This window comes from Carettochelys insculpta, chromosome 1 (genome assembly GCF_033958435.1).
Source record: "Carettochelys insculpta isolate YL-2023 chromosome 1, ASM3395843v1, whole genome shotgun sequence".
Lineage (NCBI taxonomy): Eukaryota > Metazoa > Chordata > Testudines > Carettochelyidae > Carettochelys > Carettochelys insculpta.
In genome coordinates, this window is record NC_134137.1 from 371,309,885 (window position 1) to 371,326,559 (window position 16,675).

Sequence of the window (16,675 nt, forward strand, 5' to 3'; positions counted from 1 at the left end):
ATATTATCTTTCACATATAGTACCACTCCACCACCCGCACAACCCGTTCTGTCTTTCCGATATATTTTATATCCCGCTATGATTGTGTTCCACTGATTGTCCTCATTCCACCAGGTTCCTGTGATGCTTATTATGTCAATCTCCTCCTTTGATATGAAGTGCTCTAGTTCACCCATCTTATTAGACAGACTTCTCACATTTGCGTAAAAGCACTTTAAAAAACTACCTCTATTGATATGTCTGCCCTTCACTGATGCATTGGATTTTTTTTTATACGTGACTGTTTCTCATCTTATCTGGCCCATGCTTTACCATCTCCCATCTTCTCTTTCTGACTGAGTTCTAGGGAATCTCTATCAATGGAGTCTCGTCTAAGAGAAGGGTCCTGTGACACCTTATAGACTAACAGAAAAGTTTTGAGCATGAGCTTTCACGAGCACAGGCTCACTTCATCAGATGCTGGTCTTGGAAATACCCAGGGTCCGGTATACCCGGCCCTGCCGATTTCCAAAACCAGCATCTGATGAAGTGAGTCTGTGCTCACAAAAGCTCATGCTCAAAACTTTTCTGTTAGTCTATAAGGTGCCACAGGACCCTTTGTTGCTGTTACAGATCCAGACTAACACATCTACCCCTCTGATACTCATCTAAGAGAAGTCTTTGTCCAATCCATGTGCTCCCCTGCACCAATCAGCTTTCCCCCATCTCTTAGTTTAAGAGCTGCTCTATGACCTTTTTAAGGTTTAATACCAGCAGAAGGATTTGAACATGTAACCTTAGGGATTAAAGCCCTGTGCTCTACCACATTAGTTAGCAGCCAGCTGGCTCCCAGCCAAAGCTATAAAGCAGAGACTTCACTCTCCCTGGTATGTGGTCTCAGTGCCTTTGGAGTTACAAACATATGGGGTGTAGTGGAGCCATTGCCCCCACTCCTGTTGGTAAGGGGTTAATTCAGGATAGAGGAAGCCTGTGCAGCACCTCAGCTAATAAGGAAAGGGCTCCTAGGGGAGCCAATCAGAGGACAGCTTGCTGGACAAGCTCTGTATATAAGGAGCTGGTCAGCAGAGCAGAGGTAGTTGGGGCCTGACTGGGGAAGGTATAGGACCAACTCTCAGTAAGAGGAAGTACCTTGGCCAGAGCAGTGCTGTGTAGGCTTTGGGGAGTGGGAGAGAGGCTCTAACATGACACCTGCCAGATGGCTGACCCTGTTATAAGGGCCATAAAGGTGCAAGGCTTCACAGGAAAGTGGCCCAGGGAGTGAGAGGCAGTTCAGGGAGAGAGGAGGAAGGCAGGAGAAGGCTACTGCTAGAGGAACCCTGGGCTGGGACTCAGAGCTATCAGGGAAGCTAAGCCCCTTCCCTTCCCCATGTACTGAACCTAGCCACACCTGAGAGTGGCCATTATGGAGTGTGGCTTGTCCTTGAGATGAGGGGCTGGATAGAGGCTGCAGTGGGCCACAGTGGTGGGTGAGCAGAGGCAGGACTGCTGAGACCCCTGGCAGGGAGTGAAAGACTGGAGCAGGCACCCCTGAAGAGGATGCTGTGGTGTGGGTCCAGAGACCAAAGTATGGAGAGAGTGGGGGGGTGACAATGGGTGGTACACCAGCCAGGTGAGCGCACCTGCTGATGAAGAGCTAATTCCCAGGATAACCAGCAGGAGATGCACAGCGGTAAGTGATGCTTCCTTATGTAAGGTCATAGGTTTGGTTAAGAAGTTGATCCTTGTATTCAGATTGGGAAACTGAGGCACAAAGAAGCTATTGGATTTGCTTATGGCTACCTAGGACAGTGGTAGAACTTGAACCCAGATCATTTACATCCTATTCACTAATCACCTTGCCTCCCGTCTCAAAGTCCATCATGTCTACCTAGCCCCTGGTCCTCTGTCCTATATCTCATTCCTTAACCCTCATCCATTATTTCCCTCCATACTTGACTTAATTTTAGCTCTGCTTAAACTATATCATAGCAGCTCCTAATCACAGTCCAAACACATCATAAGAGACAATCCTGTCCTTGAAGATCTCATAATCAAAATACACAAAGAGATAAAAATTAAGTGATTGGCACACAACATAGTTTGGAGTAGAACAGTGGGGTGTGGAGACAGTGTCTCCTGACTCCTGCCTGTCGTCTTAGCACAATCCTGCCTCTGATTTATCCCTCTACAGGTATAACACCACTCCCTACCCCTGCTCTTTCATGTCGAGACTCAAGCCCCAAACAAACTAGGTGAGAACCATCAGTGATTCAGAATTGTTATCCTTTAAACAAAGCACAGAAGATTTTTTTTATAGGGGAAAAGACAGTATGCCACATTTATTGAGAATATAACAGTAGCATATGCTTGTCAGTCTCTCTCTCACACACACACACACACACACACACACACACACACACACACACACACACACACACACACACACACACACACACACACACACACCATGCACGCAGTCCTACCAAATGATGTTATAGTTACCAGTCCAGAGCCTGGATCAATCTAGTGGCTAGCTAGATTGATCACAGAGGGGAAGCAGGGCCTTGTCGGTCACGATTTGATGCTGTCCTGGAGTTGGTGGCAAGATGAACCCAAAGTTCCATGGCAAAGCACCGTGCCTTTATAATCCTTTTCTCTGTTGAGGTTTGCTGTGTCAGTCTGTGACTGGTGTGTTACCTTTTTTATACCAATCATTCTCAAAACATCTCCCAAACGCTCATTCTGTAATCAAACAATTAAGTCTTCAGCCTTCAACATCATCCTGTAATCTTAGTAACATAGACATAATACCAAAACTCGGTTTCTTTACCTACTAAACTCTTAAACAAAGACATATTTTTAATTAAAGAACTTAATCAATCAAATGTTACATGTGTTAATGTTATCCTACATTGCTATATTTAAGCCTAAAATTCAAAGTTTAAAGAGAATAAAACTTTCAACTCCAGCACAATGTCTGTTGCATTCCACTCGAATAGCTGAGTGATCTCTGCAGGTACAGCTTGTGAAGCACCTGGGAATTCTTCAGGATGAAAGATAATTGATAAATGGAAGTTTTTTTATTTATTATTACCACTACACAGGCTGCACTAAACTGAGAAGTGTCCTCTGATACTTTATATGAGGGAGGTTGAGTGGGGAGTTTTCTTTGCACTGTCATTTCCTCTGTACATGCAGGGCTCTGGACAACATACAAGCATCATTTGAAGGCACTTGAGCAGTATTATCAATGCTGCCTCAAGAGAATTCTAAATATCTCATGGGAGAACAGGCACATAAACACTAGCATCCTTGAACAATCAAACATGACCAGCACTGAAGCCCTATCCATTCATCAACAACTTCATTGGACTGGTAACGTGGTTGGGATGTCTGATCAGTGCCTCCCAAAACAGATTCTGTTCTCCAGGTTGGAGGAAGGACAGGGGAGTGTTAGAGGCCAGTGGAAGCGATATAAGGACATGCTGAAGACACACATGAGAAATTGCAACATCGGTGTTGACACTTGGGAGAACTTTGCCCAAGACTGTCCCCAGTGGAGAGCGGTAATCCACGAGGGGGTGGCACATTTTGAGAGATCCCGCCGCAGTGCAGATGAGGAGAGGTGGAGAAGAACAAGAGACTGTCAAAAACTTCCCCACACCTTCTAACAGCTGCCAACACCTGCCCCCTTCTGTGATAAGACCTGTGGCTCCAGAATCAGGCTGATCAGCCATTAGTGGACACACAATTAGGAGGGTGACACGAAGACATCCTACTCATTATCGAGCAACTGCCAAGAGAGTGAGAGAGGGCTCTGAACAGTCAGTCAATGAGTTTAGGGTGCTCAGCAATCACTGAGAGGTGTTGACTGATTTTAACTACAGCTGGTTGTGAATGATTTTCTAAGGGCCAATCTAATTCCCAGAAAATCAGCATTTTTAATGACAAAAACATGTCAGGTCACTTCAACAGACCGTATTGAGCCATTTCAGTGTTAGGAATGTTGACTGAAAATGGTGCAGGCCCAACATATTGGCAATTCTAATTCTAGCCTTTTCAGACTTGCAGTTCTACAAACAGTTTCAACTTCTTGTCCTGATTTGGAGTGCAAGCAAATACTGAAATCTCAGAATTTCCCCAGGGTGGCAATCCCCAGTTCCTTCCTCTCTGGTTTTAATGGTTTCATTAGGAAGTTCACTCTGTGCTTAGCAGATAAGCTACAATTAAAGCCCTTCCTGGTGGTCACTTTGGCCACTCAGGGATAACATGCAAATCTTCTGGTTCCAAAACCATAAGCGTGAATGAAAGGAAAATCCCCTTTTGTTGCTAAAAGTCTATGACACACAGTGGAATAATTCTGGTTCTATCCAGTAGATGGACGTGGTGCCCATATATTTTAGCCACTTCACTGTAGTATTTTATTCTTTCTCAATATTTTGCTTGTCCTTATTATCCTTTATGATGCATTCTCCAGTAGCTTCTTTTGTGTACTTAAATAAACATTAGAGTAAATGTAGCTTGAGTCATTTCAGTCTTGACAGGTCATCTTCCCTATTTTACCTTATTATATATGTCATATGTAGGCAATTCAAGCGTTGGGGTCAGTTCATCACACTCTAAGCAATTTCCCTTCACTTACAAGTCATTAACTTACTGTATAGTGCAGTTCAATCATTCCCCGTTGTCCTAAATTAACAATGCTGCTCATAGTGTCATTTTGTTTTTAATAGAGACATTATGTGCAAGTGAAACACTTCAGTTCACTCCCTTATTGCTCTTTATCTAGCTGGTCATTCATTTATCACAAGTACCAGACCTCTATTTCTCATTTCTGTGATGGAGGGCTACAAGAAGCCTGCAATCAAAGTAAATAGTGATGCAAAAGATTTATTGCACATTTTTAACAGCCTGGATGTTTTTCCCCTGAAGCACCTGTCCGTAGTAGTGGGTTTTGATCCTGCTGAGGATCATATTACAGGTCCCCCATGTGTCAGTCCACCAAGGATGAATCCATCCCAGGTGCTCTTAAAGTAGAATGTATTTGTGATGGGGTGGACTAAGCCCCAATTGCCCCTATAGGAGGCCAGAGGTCTTGCCATACCCTTTCCCAGTGAGAGAAGCAGAAAAGAGATCCTCCAGGTGGGATAGAGTGGCTGTCTCTGCTGTAGCCAATCAAGCTCCAGCAGGCCCAGATAAAAGAAGCTGCCATCCTAGGGCCTAGCAGTGCCTTGCAGGTGCTCAGCCTGGGTGGGTCCATATACTGACTGGGAGACCAGCGGCACTACAGACAGCTCCAAGTGCAAGCTGAATTTAGACCTGGGTGAGGCCCATGTCCAGTGGCAGAAGGCTGGTCACAAAGCTAGTACAAGATCTGATAGCGCTGTGGACAGGGCTAGTCAGATCCTAGCCCCAGAACATTGAAGATGACCAGACAAGGCAGCATTCAGGGAAGTGACGCAGTAAACCAGGACAGTGTCGGACAGCCAGGCAAAGACCTTAGGCAGCACCCCTTTGCTACAGAGGGGAGCTTGCAAGCAGGTAAACCTAGTTACTGTGTTAGTATCATGTGCCTTCATATCTAGAGGTACCTGGTTTAATCCTTGGTATAACTGTCAAGAGGATGGCCCTTACATCAATGACCTTTACTTTTGTGCATAGTCCCCCTGAAGTGCTGCTTGTGTGAGTAAGAGTTTCCAGGACTGGGCTTCAAGCTGTGACTTTCAAACAACTAGAACAAAGAGAAGGTTGTCATTGTTCCCTGTCACCTCAGCGCTTGGGCAGATGCCCAGCTGATTAGTAGAGTGCTGATCGCTGGCAGCATGTTTCAATGGTTGGTGTACATCCCCATGTGCCTTGGTTCACAAAATAAAATTTATTTTGCCAATGGCAGGAAAAACTAGAGGGAACCCTGGAAGTTGTATTAAAATCCATTCTCTCCCTGATCCCTGTAGACCTGCCACAAAAAGGCACTGGAAAAGTAACGCATGCATCTAATGGGAACGTATTTCTTTAAGAGACCCGTGGTGGGGGAGGTCAGAGTGTTACTGTTGCTGGGCAGATTACCACTCCACCCAGTAAGAGACCTAAAAAAGAGCCACCATGGCTTAGCCACCATGTAAAAGAGGCAGTGAGAGATAAAAAGGCATCTTTTAAAAAGTGGAAGTCAGATCCTAGTGATGAAAATAGAAAGGAACATAAACACTGCCAAATTAAATGTAAAAATGTAATAAGAAAAGCCAAAAAAGATTTTGAGGAACAGTTAGCCATAAATTCAAAAAACAATAGTAAAATGTTTTTTAAGTACATTAGAAGCAGGAAGCCTGCTAAAAAAGCAGTGGGGCCCCTGGGCAATAGAGATATAAAAGGAGCAATCAAGGAAGATAATGCCATTGCTGAAAAACTAAATGATTTCTTTGCTTCAGTCTTCACAGCTGAGGATGTTAGAGAGATTCCCAAATCTGAGCCGTCCTTTATAGGTGATGAATCTGAGGAACTGTCCCAGATTGAAGTGTCATTAGAGGAGGTTTTGGAACTAATTGATAAGCAAAACAGTCACAAGTCTCTGGGACAGGATGGTATTCACCCAAGGGTTCTGAAAGAACTCAAATGTGAAATTGCAGAACTATTAACAGTGACCTATTCTTTAAATCAGCTTCAGTACCCAATGATTGGAAGACAGCTAATATAACGCCAATATTTAAAAAGGGCTGTAAAGGAGACCCTAGCAATTGTAGACCAGTAAGTCTAACGTCAGTACCGGGCAAATTAGTAGGAACAATAGTAAACAATAAAATTGTCAGACATGTAGAGGAACATGATTTGTTGAGCAAAAGTCAACATAGTTTCTGTAAAGGGAAGTCGTGTCTTACTAATCTATTAGAGTTCTTTGAAGGGGTGAACAAGCATGCGGACGGGGGATCCAGTAGACATAGTATACTTAGATTTCCAGAAAGCCTTTGACATGGTCCCCCACCAAAGGCTCTTATGTAAATTAGGTGGTCATGGGATAGGAGGAAAGATCCTTTCATGGATTGGGAACTGGTTAAAAGACAGGAAACAAAGGGTAGGAATAAATGGTAAATTTTCACAATGGAAGGGGGTAACTAGTGGTGTTCCCCAAGGGTCAGTCCTGGGACCAATCTTGTTCAACTTATTTGTCAATGATCTAGAAAATGAGGTAAGCAGTGAGGTGGCAAAGTTTGCAGATGACACCAAGTTGTTCAGGACAGTCAAAACCAAAAGGGATTGTGAAGAACTACAAAAAGATCTCAGCAAACTGAGTGATTGGGCAGCAAAATGGCAAATGAAATTTAATGTGGGTAAGTGTAAGGTAATGCACATTGGGGAAAAATAACCCCAATTACACATACAAATGTGATGGGGGCAAATTTAGATACAACAGATCAGGAAAGGGATCTTGGAATTATAGTGGATAGTTGTCTGAAAACATCCACGCAGTGTGCAGCGGCAGTCAGTAAAGCAAATAGGATGTTAGGAATTATTAAAAAAGGGATAGAGAATAAGACGAAGAATATCATACTTCCCCTATGTAAAACTATGGTATGCCCACATCTTGTGTACTGTGTGCAGATATGGTCTCCTCACCTAAAAAAAGATATATTGATGTTAGGAAAGGTTCAGAAAAGGGCAAATAAAATGATTAAAGGTTTGGAAAAGGTCCCATATGAGGAGAGGCTAGAGAAACTGGGACTTTTCAGTCTAGAAAAGAGGAGATTGAGGGGCGATATGATAGAGGTATATAAAATCATGAATGGTGTGGAGAAAGTGAATATTGAAAAGTTATTTACTTGTTCCCATAATAAAAGAACTAGAGGACACCAAATGAAGTTAATGTGTAGCAGGTTCAAAACTAATAAAGTTTTTGTTCACACAGTGCACAGTCAACCTGTGGAACTCCTTACCAGAGGAGGCTGTGAAGGCCAGCACTCTAACAGAGTTTAAAAAAGAGCTCGATAAATATTTGGAGGTTAGGTCCATAGATGGCTATTAGCAAGGGGTAAGGTATGGTGCACCTAGCCTTTTGTTGAAGGCAGGAGATGGATGGCAGGAGACAAATTGCTTGATCATTGTCTTTGGTTCACCTCCTCTGGGGCACGTGGCATTGGCTACTGTTGGCAGACAGAATACTGGGCTAGATGGACCTTTGGTGTCACCCAGTATGGCCATTCTTATATTCTTATGTTCAGAAGTTTCTGGAGTTGGGTCCAGTAGTCTGGGGACAGGTTTCATGAGCAAGCAGACAGGGCAGAGGCATCATAAAGCCTGTGTGAGTAGGGAAGATGAGCCACAGCAGAGAGCAGACTGTTCCTCACTCTGCAGCACTTTGCAGCAGGTTGTTACCGTCTCCCAAGGATCATGGGTAATGCTGCTTAGGAGCAAGGAGAAACTGGGTTGGAAAATACTTTCTACTGTTTTGACTGTCTATTTGAATGCTGGTTTAGTTACTTTTCTCAGTATGATTCATCAGTGTCTCTGTAAATACAGTAACAGGGAAAGAACCCTTTCTACTTTATTTTCTGGGTTTTGTGTGTGTGTGTGTTTTCTTGTATGAGGGTTTCTTTAAGCCTGGCCATTTGTGAGTTAACTGACTAGTATAATCAGTGAGCCAGCTCCCTAGCAGTGATCCAGAGCAGAGGAAGACAATGCCTGGACATCAGCTGCGGAGTCCCTTCAAGCAAGTGGAGAGATGGATCAGACTCAGCATATGGTGCAGATTTGATGATCAGAGGCACAAACTGAGGCTTTGGTGAACTAACTTTAAGCTTTTGGGTCCTCTCAATCTTTTCTTACTGAGTTTGCGTGGACTGAACTGTTCAAATTTTACCTTCCTTCTTTTTACTTAGGTTTACTGTAACTATGGATGTTATCTCTGGGTTATGAAATAGCTGTGTTCTGTTGTAAGAATTAAATTATTTGTTACTTCATAAAATTTTATAAAGTTATTTAATTAAATTCATTAAATTCAGTGCAGGGAGGCTGACACTGGGAATCCTTGCTGAAATTCCTTACAAACTGAACTCCGGGGCTCCAGTACCGTATGGCTGTGGGTGTGGGTATTTTTGGGGGGCACTGGAGAAGGGCAGTGAAGTCTAGCCCACCCAAGGTGACAGAAGCATTTAACACATGCTCTGGTATTACATGAAAGTCTGAGCAGTTTACCCTTTAGTATCACGTTAGTGTAAGAATGTGGCTAGGGGACACCTTGTAGGATCAGCCTGATTTACTGGCTATCATGCACCTCCTTGTTCAACACACTCTGGCTTTCTGAGTGGGTCACAGGGCTCAATTAATAACACAAGAAAACATCACATTCACTTCCACCCCGAGTGTGGCAAAATATATGGCATTAGGGAGTTTGTCTGCCACATGCACTAAATCCTGAGGGAATATGTGATTAAAGGCTCAGGTGGATTCAGCCATACTTCCAAATCTAGCTGATGTCTCCACCAATGCATTATCATACATAAAAGAGCTCCAAGGAGAAAGAATGTGGATCATGCACAGTAACATATTCCAAAGTCTTGATTAACTTTTATTGGCATTGTAGAAGATTAGAGAGTTCTGGGCAGAGAGTTATAGATTCAGGGCTACGCTGTAGCAATATAATCAGCTCTTAGTAAGCATGTAGCTGCCTTGGCCCAGAGGTCTGTTAGAAACTGATGTGAGACTCTCTGTATGTTTGCATGGGACACTGCTGTGCTGCAATGCAGGGTGCAAATCTACAAAGCAGGAGCTTGTCGTGCCATAATGTCCTGCGTGGACACAACTGGAGTACATTGAAACCTCTGTAGTGTACCTGGACGCAGTGGTAATTTTAATATCCTGTAGCCATCTCCACAGGGAGGTTACTGTACAGCAAACTAGTAGGAACTCCACCATGAAGCATCTAGAGAGAGCTATGGACATCAAGGAAGAGGTAGAAGGGATATCTGTGCATGGGATGAGAATCAGCAACTTCAGGTTCACGGATGATATAGTTGTCATTGAAGAAGATGAAAAGAAGGTAGTGAGAACGGTGTAGGTGCTAAACAAGGAAGGGAAGTAGCATGGGCTGATTATGAACATTGATAAAACAAAACCAATGGCATTTGGCGATAAGGAGATAGGAAAGAAGATCAGTGTAGACGGGATCGAACTAGAGAACGTGGAGAAGTTCACATATCTGGGGAGCAACGTAACATGATCTAGACTGTAAGGCGGAAATAGCAACTAGAATAGTGAAAGCAAGAGAGGGTTTGAAGGCGATGGATAAGATCTGGAAAAGCGAAGCGATTAGCTTAGGAATGAAGCTGAGCCTCTTGAAAATGTGGGTATTCAGCAGCATGTTGTACGGATGTGAGACATGGATGATAATGAAAGATTCAAAGAGAAGGATAGAAATATCCTGAGAACAGGATGGACACAGAAGATCACCAATGAGGAATTATGTAGGAAGATACAGCTGAAAGAGAGCCTACCGCAGAAGGTTATACAATGGAAGGTACAGCTATTCAGGCATAGTTGCAGAATGAACGATGAACAAAAAATCAAGATCATGGTGTATGGCATAATGGAGGGATCGAACAGGAGAGGCAGACCCCACAGAGAATGGGTAGATGACATAGTAGGTTGGTGCGGAGCTAGTTACAGAAACTAAGCCACTGTACACTGGATAGGGAAAGATGGAAGGAAATAGTGAGGGAGGCATCGGACACCAATGGGCGCTGAGCCCATGGTGGTTGTTTTATGATAATGATGATTGATGAAACTAGTTGGCTTTGCTGTGGGGATGAAAGCCACAATGGGCCCTGGGGCGAGGAGGGAGGGGGGCCCGGCTCTGTGCCCTGGAAAGGGTGGAGCCAAGGGCAGAAAGGGTGGTGCCTAGGACTGTCAGCCCTTAGTGCTGCCCAGACCATGGAGTGGCAAAAGCAGCACTGCCACAGCACTTCATTGGGGCCTGGAGCTCTGGCTACTACCGTTGCCAAAGTCACAGTGGTGGTGGCCAGATATCCAGGGCCTTTGAGAAGCTGGCCTCCTGGGACAACTGCCTCCACAGCTGTTGGCTGGCCTGGTGCTGTGGATTCACATTCTGCCCTATTGTCCTGTGTAGACAAATCCTGGTTCAGTCCATGGTTCCTGCTCCCCTTCACCTGGAGCAAATTACTCCTTCCTCCGTGCCAGTTCTGCTCTGCTGGCTGGTGATTACAGGGTGGATGGGAGGTGAGGTTCTAATCCTCTCCCCACATATGAAGGAGGGTGAGTGGCAGCATCATGGGGGATGTCCTGCACTGTGACCTGCAAAGGGAATGATTTGTGTAGGGAGAGAAGTATTTTCCACACTCCTCTTTCCGTCCATTGGGCAAGAGATGGCATTGTCATAAGAACAGCTATACGGCATCAGACCAAAGGGCCATCTAGCCCAGTACCCTGTCTTCTAACAGTGGCCAGTGCCAGGTGTCCCAAAGAACAGGTCACGATCAAGTGATCCATCCCTGTTGCCCAGTGTCTGCTTCTGACAGAGGCTAGGGGCACCATCCCTGTCCTGGAAAAGTTGGGACTGGATCACATACCAATATGAATTTTATCCCTGGGAGCAGGAGCAAGGCCTTGCAGAAGATCTCTATACAAATTATCATAGAGAGGCTCTTGCAGAGATGATGCATGATTAAAAATGTAGTGTCAGGTCTTAGGGTGTATGGGATATCCAGGGAAGGGTAGCACCTCTGGTGTGGGGACTTGTCTCTTCGGGGCAGTTCGTGCACCTTTGGTCTCCACCTGGCACCCTGCTCTCACCTATGGCTCCAAGAAGTTGTAACATGCAGTGGCCACACCCTGATAAACTGCTTCGACAGGCAGGCTAAACCAGGTGAGGGTAGCTGACAGGTCAGCAACCTGCAGTGAGGTAGGGAATTGCCTATCCCAGAATGCAAAGTTGGCCCCGGCGGACTGGGCAGATGAGATCCAATGACCAGGAAGGCGGTTCTGCAATGCTCTGTGGAGAGCGAAGGGCATGCCAAGGCACCAAAGACGGCATGGCCATCCACTGCAGCCTAGGAAGTCTCAGCCGTGATGAGTTTTCGAACCACTGGAACCAGGCTTCCGAGGTCGAGAGAGTGGAACTGCCCCTGTGCAACAGCTTTTCCGCTTTAAACATTCTCCCGCACAGGTTCTTTGCATGACTTCATCGTCAGACACAATGGGCTACCTATGCCAGGTAATAGGATGACATTTACTATGGTTCTGCACAGCAGACAATTGTGCTTCGTTGCTGTTGTGCCTGTTCTTCCCTTTCACTCCCGCCCCTAGCAGGGGGATTCACTCTTTCTTTATTTTCATTGTGATTCAAAAGGACAGATGGTATTTTTCTTTGCATCTTATTAAAAAACCTCCATTCCTTTCTCCTGAAGACATTATTTAATTTCCTTTCCTAGTAGATTTCCTACATGCCCTTTAATAGTGTGCATATGAAGCAGGCTTGCAGTTTGGATCTTTGCTATGCCTTTCCCTCTCAGTTAATCTCCCTCCTCACTCCACCCTGAAGCCTAGGGACACTAGTGGAATTAGTTCTCCACTCTTGGCAGGTTCTGCTTAGGGGCTGTAGGCATCACAATCACTTACTGAGCAACAGATGTATTAGATATGCAGGTTTAGGGTCTTGTCTGCCTAGGAGAATGACCATTCCTCTGTAATGTTTCATTTTACAGACCTGATTCCTCTTTGCTTATAAAATCTGTGTTTGATGTGCTATGGTAGCCTACAATCATAGAATCACAGAATCATAGGGCTCTAAGGGACCTCAGGAGGTCATCTAGTCCAGCCCCCTGCATAAAGCAGGATCAACCCCTACTAAGTCATCCAGCCAGGACCTTGTCAACTTAAAAACCTCTAGGGATGGAGATTGCACCTCCTGTCTAGGTAATGTATTCCAGTGCTTCACCACCCTCCTGGTGAAATAGTTTTTCCTAATGTCCAGCCTACACCTCTCCCTCTGTAACTTCAGACCATTGCTCCTTGTTCCACCATCTGTCACAATCTGCATTCATACATAGCACTGAGCTGTTCGTGTTATAGTCTCAGCATGCATACAGAGAAGTTGGATAAAAACATAAATTACTGTTGTTAGAAGGTTGTTAAATAACACTACTTTATTTTTTAGCTTTGAAATAGAACCCTAACATTCAGGAATGTAAAACAGAGAGAGACAGAGCAGGCTGCCCCCTGAAACAAAGCAGCACAAGTCACACTACCATACTATTCTAGGCTATCTTTGTACAAAGTGATTCTGATCACATGCAGTGTTTCCTGTAAGCTATCAGAGAGGGAGCCATGTTAGTCTGTATCTTCGAGAACAACAAGAAGTCCTGTGGCGCCTTATAGACTAACAGATATTTTGGAGCATAAGCTTTCGTGGGCAAAGACCCGCTTCATCAGATGTCTTCGCCTGCGAAAGCTTATTCTCCAAAATATGTTAGTCTATAAGGTGCCACAGGACTTCTTGTTGTTCCCTGTATGCTGTGTTCTTAGGCAGCCACACAGGAGATATTCAAATACCACCCAACTGATTAGCAGAGTTCCACACTTGGCAGCATGTGTTTCTATTGGTGGTGCACATTTGGACATGCCTTGGCGCACACAACATTTATTCTGCTCGTGGGTGGAAAAATTAAAGGGAACATAGGTCATATTCTTATACAGCCCCCTCAGTCTCAAGCAGGAGCAGGAAAATCCCTGAGAATTTAGCAGGCTCGATCACAATGTTAACAGACTTTTCAATATATCACAGTTCCCTGCGTGTTTAAAGAGCCCTCCCCAGTCTGTGCTCCCTGGATTACAGGGAACGGGTGTGACAGAAGAGAAGTTTCATTATGTTGCTGCTTGTTTTTTAAAATGGTGAGATCAAACACAGCTTTGGATGACATGTAGTGATTGTCAGGACTATTATAATTACCCAACTAGACAGGTGATAATGAGCATAGAGTTGAAAAGCCTAGGGAAAGGGGATGTCACTTCAAACCAGACTTTTTGTTTTTATCTTAATCCTTTATTGTACCGTGATCACGTGTCAGGAAAGAGACTGACACGCTGTCTGCAGCATTACGATTCAGAAAGCACGCAAGGAACAAAGGCACTGATGACACATTGAGGTGAGATGGTGTCTTGGTTGGGAGTTTCAAGTAGCCCTTGAATGTTGGAGGGGGCTTCAGAGAAGTGGAACCCAGCCTTTGGTCTCCCAAGATATCAGCAGTACCTGCCACTCTTCAAGTGGTTCGCATTTTCACTGGGCTTGAAAAACTCTAACATATGCCCTCGTAACAGCTGATATCCTATCGATAATCTTATCTTTGTTTCGTAGATGGGAAAGTAAGACACAGAACTCTGAGGGCACTCAGTGAATCAGAGGCAGAACCCCGTAAACTCCCAGGTTCCTGGCTCCCCCATCCTCTATATTCAATCAACTCGATGGGCATCAAAACTAAAGAGGATGGAGAGAGGCTGTTCTCAGTAGTGAGCGATGGCAGAACAAGGAGCAATGGTCTCAAGTTACAGAGGGGGAGGGCTTGGCTGGATGCCGGGGAAAACAATTTCACCAGGAGAGTGGAGAAGCACTGGGATGTGTTACCTAGAGAGGTGGTGGTATCTCCATCCCTAGAAGTTTTTAAGTCATAAGAAATAAGAACGGCCATACTGGGTCTGTACAGAGGTCCATCCAGCCCAGTATCCAGTGTCCAATACCACGTGCCCCAAAGGGAGTGGACCAAACAGGTAACGATCAAGTGATCTCTCTCCTGTCATCCATATCCAGCCTCTGACAAAGAAAGTCCAGGAGGACCATTCCTACACATCCTGGCTAATAGCCATGAATGGACCTAACCTCCATGAATTTATCTAAACTCTTTTTTAAACCCTTTCGTAGTCTTAGCCTTCACAGCCAACAGTCCCGTTTTAACAAAGCCCTGACTGGGATGATTTAGTTAGGGTTGAGCCTGCTTTGGCCAAGGGGGCTGGACTCAATATTATCTTCTGAAGTCTCTGCCAGCCCTAGGAGTCTATGATTCTAAAACAAGACGCTTCTTAATCCTTTCCCAACACTTGGTCACTCTCCCGTAGAAAGAACACTTCTGTTATTTATCATGTCCTGTCTCTTTCTATTTCCAGGTTGAGTCTCTGGACTACAAGTCCCAGCCTCCTTTGGTGCTACCACAGCTAGCAACAAGGTAGAGCAGGAAGGGGGTGGAGCAGGAGGATTGGACTTAAAATCCAGTACAACCTGTTACAGAGACAGAAAAGAAAATTTACCTTGATAGATAGGAATCAGGCCCATCTCCCCATAGAGAATAAAGAGGAAGGTTTTTTTCGATTTTTCAAGCTTTCACTGCATATAAAAAAGGGATTTTTTTCATGTGGGCCTCTTACAGTTCAGGCTAGATTTGAAAAGAAAGGCTTCAAAGACAAAATGAATCAGATCAAGTTATCAGTTGAGGCAAAAGTAAGACAGAGGATAAAGAACTGATACGAAATAATCATAAAATACGGTGACCAAATTCTTATGCCAGAGAGCCAGAGTCTGCTAGGAGCCATTTCTTTTGTGTGAATAACACAAAAATATAGACTGATCATTTCTCCTGAGTAGTTTTATAACACAGGTTCTGGTTTATTAAAATTCTAAACAGGCGCATTTATTGCTCAAGGCTGGTTAATACTAATTATATACATAATTAAATTTGTTGGACATAGAAAAGACATATCTACTAACAAATTGGTATGTTATGAGATAATAGACTGAGCAGAAGTGTCTGCAGATTGTAAACATTAGATGCATCAATCTTTCTCTCCAACCAGCCAATTTCCCTGTAAAAGGAAAACAAGCATTAAAAATGAAAATCAACCAATCATTCAGCCAAATAAACATAGTGGGCTAAAACTAAACTGAAGACAATGCAGCCAGTTTGCATCAGTTAAAGAGCTTGCTCATCGTGAAAGCAATCTACCTAAGGCGCTTATGGTCCCCATCACCATAGCAGCTGCCAGTATTTAATGTATTTATCCTCACAATGCACTCGTAGGGAGCTGAGGTACAGAAAGACTAAGAGACTTGCCCAGTATTACGCAGGCAGTCTGTGGCAGTGCAGGGAATTCATAGATTTCAAGGCCAGAAGGCAGCACTGTGATCATTGAGTCCTGTGTAACACCAGCCATTGAACTTTTCCAAAACAATTCATAGAGCAGATCTTTCAGAAAAACATTCAATCTTAAATAGTGCCAGGGATGGAGACTCCACCAGTAGCTTCAGTAAATTGCACCTGTGGAACTCCTTGCCAGAGGATGTGATGAAGAGCACGATTTAAACAGGGTTCAAAAAAGAACTAGATAAATTCATGGAGGTTAGGTCCATCAATACTTGTTAACCGGGATGGGTAGGAATGATGTTCCTAGCCTGTGTTCTTCGGAAGTTGGAAAGGGGCAACAGGGAGCGATCACTTGATCATTACATGTTCTGTTCGCTCCTTCTGGGTCATCTGGCATTGGACATGGTTGGGAGGCAGGATACTGGGCTAGATGGACTTTTGGTCTGATCCAATATGGCTGTTCTCATGTTCTTTTGCACCAATGGTTAATTAGTCTCACTGTCAAAATATATCCTTCATTTTCAATCTGAATTTATCTAGCATTAACATGATGTTATGTTTTTGCT